This window comes from Balaenoptera acutorostrata, chromosome 19, assembly GCF_949987535.1.
Source record: "Balaenoptera acutorostrata chromosome 19, mBalAcu1.1, whole genome shotgun sequence".
In the NCBI taxonomy this organism is placed as follows: domain Eukaryota; kingdom Metazoa; phylum Chordata; class Mammalia; order Artiodactyla; family Balaenopteridae; genus Balaenoptera; species Balaenoptera acutorostrata.
In genome coordinates this window covers 15,777,577-15,790,758 of record NC_080082.1, presented here as the reverse complement: position 1 = coordinate 15,790,758, position 13,182 = coordinate 15,777,577, and the positions used below count along the sequence as shown (strand labels likewise).

At 34.9% G+C, this 13,182-nt stretch overlaps 1 long non-coding RNA gene across 1 annotated transcript in view; it reads right to left on the bottom strand.

Annotated features, from left to right (window-relative positions):
- Nucleotides 1–3,950: 3,950 nt before the first annotated feature.
- Nucleotides 3,951–13,182, bottom strand: part of LOC103007373 (uncharacterized) — an 88,646-nt gene continuing 79,414 nt past the window's right edge. Inside the window, exon 3 of the long non-coding RNA XR_452550.2 lies at nucleotides 3,951–4,552. This is a non-coding gene — a long non-coding RNA (uncharacterized LOC103007373). The remainder of the gene's footprint in view (nucleotides 4,553–13,182) is intronic.

Below are 13,182 nucleotides of genomic sequence, written 5' to 3'. Positions count from 1 at the left end.
TATTCCTAATCTGTTGTGTGTTTTCTTAATCATAAAAGTGTGTTGGGTTTTGACAAATGCTTTTTCTGTTTCTATTTAGGTAATCATGTGATTTTTGCCTTTCTATTCTATTGATATGGGTGTGTGTTGATTTGGATGTTGAGCCATTCCTGCATTCCTAGGATGTATCTCACTTGGTCATCAAGTATAATCCTTTCTATGTGCCTCTGGATTTAGTTTGCTAGTATTTGTCAAGGATTTTCTCATCTATATTTTAGGAGACATCAGTCTGTAGTCTTCTTTTCTTGTGATGCCTTTGTTTTGTATTGTTATCATGTAATGCTGACTTTATAGAATAATTTGGAAGTGTTTCCTTCTCTTGAATTGTAGTACAATTTGTGAAGACATAGAATTAATTCTTTTTCAGATGTGTAGTAGATCTCACTAGTGAAGCTGTCAGCCTGGGCTTGTGGGAAGTTTTTAAACTACTAATTCAGTCTCTTTACTAGTTACTCAGAGGTATTCAAATTTTCTATTTCATCTTGAGCCAGTTTCAAGAAGTAGTTTCTGTCTTTCTAGGAATTTGTCCATTTCTTCCAAGTTATCTAATTTGTTGTTTTAAATTGTTTGTAGTGTTTTCTTCAAATCTTTTTTCTTTCTGTATGGTCAGGAGTGATGTTTCCTCTTTAATTTCTGATTTTAGTAATTTAAGTCTTCTCTCTTTTTCTCTTGGTCAGTCTAGCTAAGGATTTGTCAATTTTGTTAATCATTTCAAAGAAGTAGCATTTGGTTTTGTTGATTTTTCTCTGCCTTCTAAAAATATTTTTATTTCATTAATTTCCACTATTTAACTTTTTTCCTGCTTGCCTTAGGTTTAGTTTTCTCTTCTTTTTTCTAGTATCTTATTGTGGAAGGTTGATCTATTGATTTGAGATCATCTTATTTAATATAGGCATTATAGCTATAAATTTCTATATAAGCACTTCTTTAGCTGCATCCCATAATTTTACCCATAATTTTGCTATGTTTTGTTTTCATCTCATTCTTCTAAAAGAATTTTCTAATATCCTTTGTTATTTCATCTTTGATTAATTGACTATTTAATTGTGTTGTTATTTTCCACATATTTATGGATTTCCCAGATTTCCTTATGTTACTGGTTTCTAATTTCAGTCCACTCTGTATGATACCAGTCATTTTAAATTTATTGAGACTTATTTTATGGCCTAACGTAAGGCCAAATATTATTCTGGAGCACATTTTGTGTGCACTTGAGAAGAATGTATGTGTTGCTGTTGTTGGGCAGAGTATTCTTTACATCTAAATGTCTCTTTGGCCCTGTTAGTTGATAGTGTTGTTCAAATCTTCAATTTCCTTACTGATCTTTGTAGTTCTATCCATTACTGAAAATGGGATATTGAGATCTTCAAACATTATTTTTTTCCCCAAACATTATTTTTTTAATTGTTTATTTCTCCCTTCAATTCTGTCACTTTTTCCTCACATATTTTGTGGCTCTGTTGTTAGGAGTATGTATGTTTATAATTGTTAAATCTTCCTCAGGGATTGACAGTTTTACCATTATAAAATGTTTCTATTCATCTCCAGTAATATTTTTGTTTTAAACTGTATTTTGCCTAGTATTAGTATAGCTGCTCCAGTTTTCTTAGGGTAGCTCTGTGAATTTATATATATATTTTTTCCATCCTTTTACTTTCAACTTATTTAAAGTATATCTCTTGTAGAGAGCATATAACTGGATCTTTTTTTTTTAATCAAGTTTGACAATCTCTGCATTGTCATGATTTATAATAGTATATTTGTGCTGTAAATTGTTGGTTGTGCTTCATTGCCTAAGTAAACCCACTAAATACAGTGGTGCTCATGGAAGCGTTATATTGAATACTTTCTGAATTTCTTCCTCTTCCTGTCCCTATTTTAGCATTTTGAATGCTGCCATTGTTAGATATAGATATATAAAACCAATGTAACTCATATCATGTAGGTTGTCTGAGCAAAAAAGTAAGTTATCTATTAGCTTTGAAACCAGAGTGCTCAGTGTTAGTGGTTGTTGGATCACATTCCTTTGAGTCAGTAAAGTATAGCATATATATTAGAAGTAAGCAGGACTTTCTTCCTTTAGCAGAAATCTCTCTCTTTTAACCCTAACTATGTTAAAGTTAGAGTTTTGGCTTTGGAGTTGCCAGGAATAACTTTACTTTACATGTATAATTTTTTTTTTTTTTTTAAAGAAATTCACGTTATTTATTTATTTATTTATTTATTTATGACTGTGTTGAGTCTTCGTTTCTGTGCGAGGGCTTTCTCTAGTTGCGGCAAGTGGGGACCACTCTTCATCGCGGTGCGCGGGCCTCTCACCATCGCGGCCTCTCTTGTTGCGGAGCACAGGCTCCAGACGCGGAGGCTCAGTAATTGTGGCTCACGGGCTTAGTTGCTCCGTGGCATGTGGGATCTTCCCAGACCAGGGCTCGAACCCGTGTCCCCTGCATTGGCAGGCAGATTCTCAACCACTGCGCCACCAGGGAAGCCCTTTACATGTATAATTAACCAGATTGAATAACAGAGCAAAAGAACATACTTTATTTCCACACTGTGGTAATAATAAAACAGTTACTAATTTTGGAGCTGCACATTATTTCCATAGTTGGATATGTCTTAATAAGGGAGTGGTTTCCTCTCACTAACCTCAAATCACACCAAGAAACCTGCTTCTGCATAAAGGAGGTTTAACTTATTTTCTAAGCTAAATAATTTTTCAGCATAGGATGTTTAGGTACATATTTTTCTTCAGGCTACAATCTAGAATCTATTAGTAGGAAGGTAAGGTTGAGAATTCCTGCTTTGGTTGATTCAGTGCTTTACAACCTGAACTGTTCCTTGAGGCAAGCTATTTCTCAATTCCATTTTTTCTATCTATATTCTGAAAATAATAAAGACACCATAGCTATGAGGTAACTTCAATGTTATATCCTACTTGTTTAAAATCAGGGACTTTTTGTGGGGTGGAGGAGGAGGGGAAAGTACTGGTAAAGAAGAGTAAAAATATAATTAAAAAATTTTATTATCCAGACTTCTATATAGTAGTGGCATTTAAAAATAAAACTAGAGAAAGGGTTCTTGGTGATATTTCTTGGTTTCCATTTAATTTTTGGTTGAGGATATTCAATGTTCTGTCAGTTTCTTTGCATTTTTAAATAAAAGCCCACCAAAGAGTTCAAATTTTGATCCTTGAGATGATTAGGTACTTATTTAGATAAAGGCTTAGTTACGTATCACCCTCAAATTTAATTGTTTGTTCTGTGTTCACTGAAATTTTGAAGCAAAATCAAAAGAGCACTGAACACTAAATAGTTTCTCAAGCGGTAACTGCTATTTTTATGTTGAAAAGCTATTTAGCTTAAGGGAGAAAATTAAAATATCCTGGTAATTACTTTGTTCTACCTGTAGTGTCTTGATAATGATTTATATTATTCAGATAGAATATGGCAGCTAACACATGATTTCATTTTAACAATTTGTTGGTTGAACCTAATCATCTTTAACTTTAATAGATTTGTATCAATTATATACTCACAGTGAGAATGCCTCACAAAAGGTCTTCTTTCCAAACTACTAACACCTTCCATTGGAGACCAGAAGGCATCACTCACTGCCTATTAGCTGATATTTGTTCCTTATCTGCTATCTTTTTTACATCATATGTCAGTGCCCACTGTGAAAGGAACTAGAAGCCACCTAATCAATAAGATACTCTTAATTTTCTGCCTTCTCTCTCTTTATATATTTTTGAGGTATAATTTATAAACAATAAAATAAATTAAACAAATTACATAAACATTTTATTATTTTTTAGTTATTTATTTTTATTTAAAATTGTTTATTAAACAAATTTACACAAATTTTAAGTGTACACAAATGTAAATACTAACCCAATTTAAGTATACAGTACTTACATCACCTCAGAAAGTTCCCTTATGCCACTTTTCTGTCAGCCAGGAGGTGAGTGTTTCAGTTCCAAACTCCATCTGAATGCTTGCTTTCTTGAATCACTAATGGTACTAACTGTCCCCAGCTGGCTCCCCAGGATGTAGACTCTGAAAGGGAGTTTAGCTTGCAGAGTGTTTATTAAGGAGTGCCCTTGGGGTCAACATTTGTGAAGGCAGGGGAAGAGAGCAGGACTGGGTAGCAGGAAGAGTCAAGCTGCCAGAAGGCCAAATGCCATCCTGGACTGACCCCATGAAGAACTCTGGGCCTTGACTAGCTTTGTAGAGTTATCTGGAGTTGGGGCAAGAGGGTCAAGCCTTTATATTCCCATTTTGATCAGTTGTTGGATGCAGGCTGCCCTGAGAAGAGACTCAACCTTAGAGAATGTGGGTTTCTGCAGTTGAGGCCATCATAGAAGGGCCTGTCAGATGATGGTTGACCACTCTCTCAGCAGCTGGGCAACAAATCCTTCATCCAAGGGGAATTTGAAAAGTATCTCACATTGTCTCTCACATTGCTGTTAAGGAAATTCAAGCTGCTTGGAAGCACAGGTGTTTTTTATTCAAGTCTAAAAGGAGGAAACCAGAATTAGAATAAAGAGTAATTGATAGCAGCTAAATACTAGAAAATTCATGATTACATTATTTAAAACTTATTCTAATAACATTTTTGAATATGTTTTATGATTTATTCATTCAAGAAATATTTGAGAGCTTATATTAATGGAGACATTTATCCTTCATCTTGGCCACCTACTAGCTGAATCCCTTATATTTGGGAACTCCTCTGTATGAAGCCAAGCTCATCTACCACATTAGAGACTGAAAATGCAACGTTATTGAAAGGGCTGCAGGCCTCAAACCTAAGCTCTGCCAAACAGACAAATTTTTTAATCAGACCTGGTGTTGTGAAGGACCAGAATTTTGTTTTTAATGGTTTGTTGTGCCAGCAGAATAGTGAGTAAAGCCATATCCACTTTCCAGAGATGGCAGTGTTTCACCAGACTCCACTTTGGTGGAGTCAGCAGTGTAAACACCCAGAGCCAAAGACAGTAGTTTCCTCACCAGACTGGTTCTTTGGCATGCTTCTTCGGGTTTTGTTTCTGACTGGGTAGCCTATCTGCTTAATTAACTAGGATTGGTGTCTGTTGCTTGCCCCTCAAAATCCCTGGCTAATATAGCCTACCCTCCACCAAATGCTCTAGGCAGTAGGATTATCATGGTGAAAAGAAAAACGTTTAGTGGGGAGAGGCTGATGGTTAGTAAGAAGGTAAATTGACAATATAATTCTAGACTATAAGTAGCACAAAGGAAGTGAACAGGAAAAAGATAAATAAAAGAGGGGAAATTGGAGATGGGGGGCAAGGGATCCTTAAAGAAGGCTAGGAAAGTAAAATGATTGCCCTGAGACCAGTAGGCTGAGAGGAAGAGTGAGCTGGGTGAAAGGGGAAGGGGTGTGATGAAAAAGAATTTTGCAGCCAGAGACAAGAGCATTTGCAAAACGGGTGAGAATGAACTTGACTTAACTGTTCAAGGAACCAAAAGGAGTGTTGTGGTTGTCAGTTGTGTTTGTTTAGCTAATTTAATAGAGTTTCTCTTTTTAAAGAAAAATACATTTTGATATGAAAACCTATGCTGTAACTGATGGCTGTCTATTAACTCTGAAGCAGTACTGCTTAGATCCAAAAACTTGTCTGATTGACTACATTAGAATCACCAGGGAAGTTTTCAATAAGTACAGATTTCTGGGACCCACCCATAGAGAGTCTAATCAGCCAAATTTGTAATCATTAGTGTTAGACTGCAATGTTATATGAGGTAACACTGTTGGCAAAGCAGAAGCTTACTTTAATTTCAGCTAAAGCACACTGGAGTAACAGCGCTGGTTACTGCAAATGCTGTGCATGTCTCATGCATGTGAGATAGGTATATACCCCTTTACTTGATAGACATAAAGCTTTTACCTGACTAGAAATAAAAAAGGGAGAAATCAGTCTTTCATTAAATTTTGCCTTTTTATGTAGAATTCTATGCTAGTTGTGTTGTACAAGGTAAAATATATATATATATTTGGAAGTCTAGTTGCTAGCTTTATCTGACAAGGTGAAAATCCTAGTAATTCTCAATAATATTCAGTATTGAATAAAACCCCAGATGCTAATATATTGAATCCTGTTGTGAGGTTATTGTTGATAACAGATTAAAAACTTTTTTTATTGTCTATAGGACATGTATTTATCCAGAGTCTCTAAGAATACTATGGATTAGCTTCAGGTTCAGCTAATTTGAAGGGAACCCCAGTCCAGGTTTTATTAACAGATATAATTCAAAGTATATCTTACCAAAGAGTCAACCTAGTTAAAGAACTCTGAGCAGAAGGCAAGCTGTTTTAATTATGAGGTCATTGATAACTTGGAGCTTTTCTAGGTGAGGACCAGTGTATCCAAGTAGAAGCCATGCTATGCTTATTCTGATCACAGTCAGACAATTATGCAATTTTGTCTCCCTGAGTATAAATTTTTACCAAAAAACCCCGTGAATGTTATATTAAAATATAAGAAAATTGTCTAAGATTCTGTGTTTGCCAAACTCAAACTGGTGTCTTGTACATTTTATTTCACTCCCCTGAGGTGGGAATAAACATGACACTTCTTTCTGAAGCATCACTTTCCCTTGATGCTCGTGATATAAAACCTTATTTTTGTATGGAAACAAATATGTATATATTCTAGAATAGGGAATTTATTATTTTCATAAAAATGTGTCATTAATATGTAGTGATTTATTGTTTTAAAATGATTTAGTAAATGTTTTTAAATTTTCTCAATTTCCATTATTGCAAATATTAATTGTTATAATCACATAAACAAACTCTTTGGAGTTCTCAATAATTTTAAGAGCATAAAGGAGATCCTGAAACCACAAAGTTTGAACCAGAACCACTGGACTAGGTAAAAGACTACTTTCCCCCAACTTAGCTAACATTTAAATATATCCTCACAGCCTTGTCCATGGAAAATATTTACAGCTTCTTGTTTCACTTTCATTTTTACTCCTTATTTTCTTTCAGTTTTGCAAAGAGTTAGGTGAAGCAAAGACCTGGACTGGGAATGGGGAGCGAGTAAGGAGGCAGATAAGCGTGTTTCCATTATAAGAAGATAGTTTAAAGTATTGGGAGTTGTCAAAGCATATGTTTTCTTTCTATGATTCTGACTTAAAGAAGTAGTAATTTCTGATGTATTTTAAGCCTAGGCAAAGAAGTGTATTTTGACTATATCAATGTTTTATTTTTCTTTAAAAACATTTACTTCATCTTTAAGGAAGCGGTGTTTTTAAAATTAATGTTCGTTTTTTTAAAAAATGGTAACTCATTTCCAGTTTTTAGTAGAAGTTATGAGGAAATTGATTCCATTCACTGTATTTGTTTTGCTTTGAAGCCTTCAGGAATGGTTCTGTATATTCTTCAAAAGTGAGATAGATAGACTGATAATCAATGTTAAATCTTTTTTTTTTTTTCAAACTTTCTGATATAAAAAAAGGAGATTGCTTTCTAGAAAGAACCAATTCTTTTTTCTGAAAGAACTTTAAAAATATAATAATTGTCAGTTGCAGGAATAAATATCCCACCAAAGCTCTCATATGTAGATGTAGAAATTTGGCAATTATTTCACCATTATTTGGAAAATTATCTGTGGAAACATTTATTTGCATTTCAAGGGGATGATTATTTTTATATTTTAACTGAGCTGCCATCCTATTCATGAATATGAGGCTTAAGGCATTGGAACGTCTGGGAACCAGAGTTAGATTTTTAATAAAGTCTAACTGTTCTCTTCCAAAAGCAGTAGCGTTAGTGACCACGTGTTAGGCTGGGAGTCACCACCAAGAAATGCCAGTAAGTGTCAATGGGTACCACTTGGGAGGACAACAAGGAAATAAAACTACCATGGGGTAAAAAAGTATAAGAGAGAAAAAAAGGAAAAGTGAGGGGTGGTTGTGGTAGAGTCCTTCAGTAGTATCTAGTGAGAATATTCAAAATAATTTAGGGCCATTACAGGTTTCAGGCACTAACCAACAAATAGATAAAGCCAGCAAATCTCTACTGTGATTTGTCAGTTGGCTGGTTAGTCCCCTTGGTCAACATCACTAGCATGCTGTTGATTCCTCTGAGTTGCATGGGTGATATTGTGAGGAGGGTCAGGAAATACTTGATCATACCAGCCAAATATCAGATGCTGGCTTAAGTATTTTGCATGATATGTTTTTTTAACTGAACTTTTTATCTTGGAATAACTTTAGATTTACAGAAAAGTTGCAAAGATAGTACAGAGTCTGGGTATACCCTTTACCAGATTTCACTTTCCCCTCAGGTTATCATCTTACATTACTGCTTGGTTTCTTTTAATCCTCACAAACAACCTTTGATAGAAGCTAGTATTATTTTGTTTTCTGTAAGGAGAAACGTAGGCCATATTGTGAGGAATAATATATCTATTATTTCAACAAATATCTGAGTGCATACTATGTGGCAGGCATTATTTTAGGGTTGGCCATGGGCATACATTGGTGAGTAAGATGGTATGCCTGCCTTCATGGAATTGTAATATTTATGTCATTTGTTCTGCATAGTACTACGTTGAACTAATTTCCTTTTTGTTTCTCTAGGAAGTCATTATAGGAAAAGCGCTGAAATGTTTATCTTATGGGTGAAGTAGTATTGACTATCGCCCACCACCCAATTTGTTTCCTCAAAATTATGAGATGTAGTTAGCTCAAGGTCTCTACACTTAGCCACCTTCTCAAACTGCTCCGTAATGGTAACATATGCCATTTCGGATTTCTGATTATCTGTATACCCAGTTATATTTATTGCTGTATATTGTCATCCTCTAAACATCCTCTGTTGGCTTACAACCTAAAATGCATTGGCTCTGTAGGTAGTATAGATTATGTGAAAATATAGTTCTCAGCATCAGAAGCCTGCGTTAGATTTTCAGTGATGAAATATAGCCTTCAAGTCTGTTAACAGAAATGGGAATCCCATGACTACCTCACCACACTCCTTGCTGAAAATACTACTGTTCCTGAGGGGGGTGGGTCATTGACCTTTACATCCATTATAGAGGTATGGGAGGAGCAGGGAGGAAGAAGTACCTTAAGTAATAGGTTAGCCACAGAGAGACAAAAGAATAATCAGAGCACTTAAAAGCTGGAGGAAGCTTATGAAAGAATGGGGAAGTGAGCTTCTTGTAACAGGGATCCCTGCTGTTCTCTATTTTCAGTGCGGCAAAGCAAACCAGGCCCCTATGGACTCTAAAGAATGAATTATGGACCTGAATAGTAATGTGGTAGTGCTAATGATTTCATCAGTGACCATGGCCTTTGTCATTCCGTTTTGGGTGTATGTGTGTCTATGTGTGTGCATTTGGGCCAATTAACTTATTAAATAACTTATTTGACTTAAAAAATAAATTGTAGTTTTTCAAGAATAATTGTTATTATGAATTTGGCAGTGTGGGAAATGCACGTTATATGTTTCTACAATCATACTGACTGAACAAACAAATAAGTTACATCATTTTTTTGTGTGTTTAGTCCCATGTACATACTGCTTTCAGCCTAGTCCTTTTTCTGTCAGTCTTTTAGATCTTTCTCCAAATTATTCTATCAAAAACTGAAATTTTCAAGTTTTTTCTCTAAATTGTTTTCCCATTTTCTCCCATCATCCTTTAATTCATTCTCATGCATTAGTTTTTATAACCTAGAGGCAATCAGATTTCCTTTTGTTTGTATTTACATTTTTTTCAGAAATCTAGATTTTAATCTTCATATTTGTGAGTTTTATTAAGTGTCTGTTGTGGCAGTAATGATTTATAATAGACTCCCAGTTGTCAATAGAGACGTTATACCACTATTAAGTCTAAAAAATATGATAATGAAATGAATATTTCTTCTAGACATGTATTTATAGTTCCTCCAGACCAGTATCTAAGACTTAATCCAAAGTTCAGTTAGTTTTAGAAGAGACATTTTACATCTTTCCATACTTCCTCATCTAAAATATTCCTGAACAGTTTATATGCTTTTCATGCTCTCTTTCTCCCAACTGTACATTTATGACATTAATGTTCTTAGAGTTTAGTGTTTCATTAGTTTTCTGGAATCTCATGGTTTTCTCAAACCTAATTTTGATTTCATACTACTAGCTTTAAACTTCTCTAAGATTCTCTCAAGGGATCCTTGAGGGAGTTGGACTTGTTCTTGAGGCACTCAAGAATGATTATTCAATCTGTTCTTAAGTACGTGATGTGGGTCAGCATTTCATTGAAGACAAATGAAATATCTCTTAGTTTTAAGGTGAAAGTCACCTCATTCTCTTCATACTCTGCTAAATACCAAGCTACGAACAACCACAGACCACACGTAGATGGAGATACGATGCTATGCTATGCTAGGCTTCACTACACTACACTGCACTACTTTACACTAAGTGAAAAGTGCAAGGATGGGCTACTGTCCTCAATTTATATGAAGATTTGTGTGAAAGAAATGTACCTCAAAGAGGTGGAGAGCCTCCAAAAACCCTCTTCTGCCTAAGGGTGCCCTTTGCTATTGACATTAATTAGCAACTTTGAGCAAGTTTTATGCTGCCCAAAATGAAGTGGAGAATTAATAATTTTCTCTAAATCTGAATTCTCTTCTAGATCATTTGGGACATCAATCTATTTTTTTATTCTTCTACCTAGAGCATGGCCCTTGTGCAAGTGACAGAATTTATATTTCTGTTAAGCTTGAGACTTCTAAGAAATCCCCTTTCTTTTCTACAAAGGGACAATTTAAGATCTCTCACTGAGACTTCCCACGTTGTCTTATGTGCTGAATACTGCTTGCTGAGTTTAGATTGCCAATTTCTGTCTAATGGTTTTATCTTCTAGAAATCTCAAAAGCAAATAATTCTGTTGCCATTTTTCTCAAGGTGTGTATATGCCTTTCAAATATTTGGTTGGAAACAGAAGACTGTTCCTGTCTTGCTCATCTGGGTAAAACTCATTTACTGTTTTTCCTTTTAAACTGTTAGCTCAAGTGACCTTACACACGAGTCCCAGCTGTGCATTAGCATTGCTTGGGGATGTGTTTGTATCTTTTGTCTAAAAATACCCAGCCGGTAGGATTCATGATCCATGAAAGCTAATTGAAACAATTTCTCTTCAAGTTTTGGCAAGCGAAGCATGCATTATAAGCATTAATATCTATAAATTGAATTGTTAATGAATCTAGACACTAATAATGAATGCAATTTTGCAGGCTTAACTAGAAACACTAAAATTATCAGGATCTGGAGCAGAATTTTCAATCATTTTTGCTTATTAAATAGCAAAGCTATGCTTTTAATAAGCTAATCATTTTTATTTGACCCCATAGGAGTAGCTCAGTTGATTAGAAACAGGTTTCTAAGTGCAAAACAATGTTGTTTTTCTCTTACTGTTTTAACCGCCAAAGCACTGAAATTTTAAGATGGATATTTGATCTCACAGTCTGTGTCTTCTAATCACATCTGTACATACATTTCAATGCTTTATGAAATATTTACTTACTCCATTTCTCCTACATTAAGCTGTATGTTTGTGTGTATGCATATGTGTGTGTGTGTATGTGCACATGTGCATCCTCTTCAGTTTTTAAAGTCACTGTCACAATTGGCTTAAACAAATGGTCTCATTTTACATGAAAACATTTGAGAAGAAGATTGCATTATTAAGGTGTAATACAATTTTGAGCGTAATGGTTGCCTGATAGATTTATTATTTTCAGAGCCTTTGATATATATATATATATTTGCATTTGGATATCATCTCCTAAAACTTTTGCATAGACCCAGTTTAAATAGCAGCAAAATCTAGTATTGGGTTGGCCAAAAAGTTTGTTCAGTTTTAAGTAAAAAGACATTTTTCATTTTCACCAAGAATTTTATTGAACAATGTAGTCACTAACCGAATGAACTTTTTGGCCAACCCAATACATAATGTTAAACAACAATGGAGTGTTTTTCCCCTAGTGCTTGAGTGACTTGAGATAGTAAGTCATGCACTGAAGGGTACATTTAGTGCCTTTCAGTAGCTATATACCGAATAGTTACCAAGTGGCCTGAAAGAGTTAACGCACCTTTCTGTGTCCTTTCGCTTACTACCAAGGAGTGACTTAACCACTAGGAAGAATGAAATGGTACTAACTAGGAATATGTGACATCTCTCTCTATATTCTCATGGAGGTGACTGAAACTGGAAGTCAAAGTACCTTTTCTGATTGCTTCTTTCCCTACAAATCTTAAGGATATTGACCACTGCTTTGGCTTGAACTAAAGAAAACTACGATCATAGATTATGATCCTTTGTATTTCGATGGTGTCAGCTGTAACATCTCCTTTTTCATTTCTAATTTTACTGATTTGAGTCCTCTCCCTTTTTTTCTTGATGAGTCTGGCTAAAGGTTTATCAATTTTGTTTATCTTCTCAAAGAACCAGCTTTTGTTTTATTGATCTTTGCTATTGTTTTCTTCATTTCTATTTAATTTATTTCCGCTATGATCTTTATGATTTCTTTCCTTCTACTCACTTAGGGTTTTGTACATGTATACAATGGAATATTACTCAGCCATAAAAAGGAATGAAGTTGGGTCATTTGTAGAGAAGTGGATGGACCTAGAGAGTCATACAGAGTGAACTAAGTCAGAAAGAGAAAAGCAAATATAGTATATTAACGCATATATGTGGAATCTAGAAAAATGGTATAGGTGATCTTATTTGCAAAGCAGATATAGAAACACAGACAGAGAAAACAAATATATGGATACCAAGGGGGAAAGGGGTGGGGTGGGAGGAATTGGGAGACTGGGATTGACACATATACATTATTGATACTATGTATAAAATAGACAACTGATGGGAACTTACTGTATAGTACAGGGAACTCTACCTCATGCACTGTGGTAACCTAAATGGGAGGGAAGTCCAAAAGGGAGGGGATATCTTTATGCATATGGCTGATTCATTCTGTTGTGTAGTGGAGGCTAACACAACAGTGTAAAGCAACCATACTCCAATAAAAATTAATTTAAAAAAAAAAAGAAAGAAAAGAATACTAAGAAGCCAAAGTGTAGAAGTTGAGTCTGATAGTAATTTTTGCTTCAGAGTTTATAGGT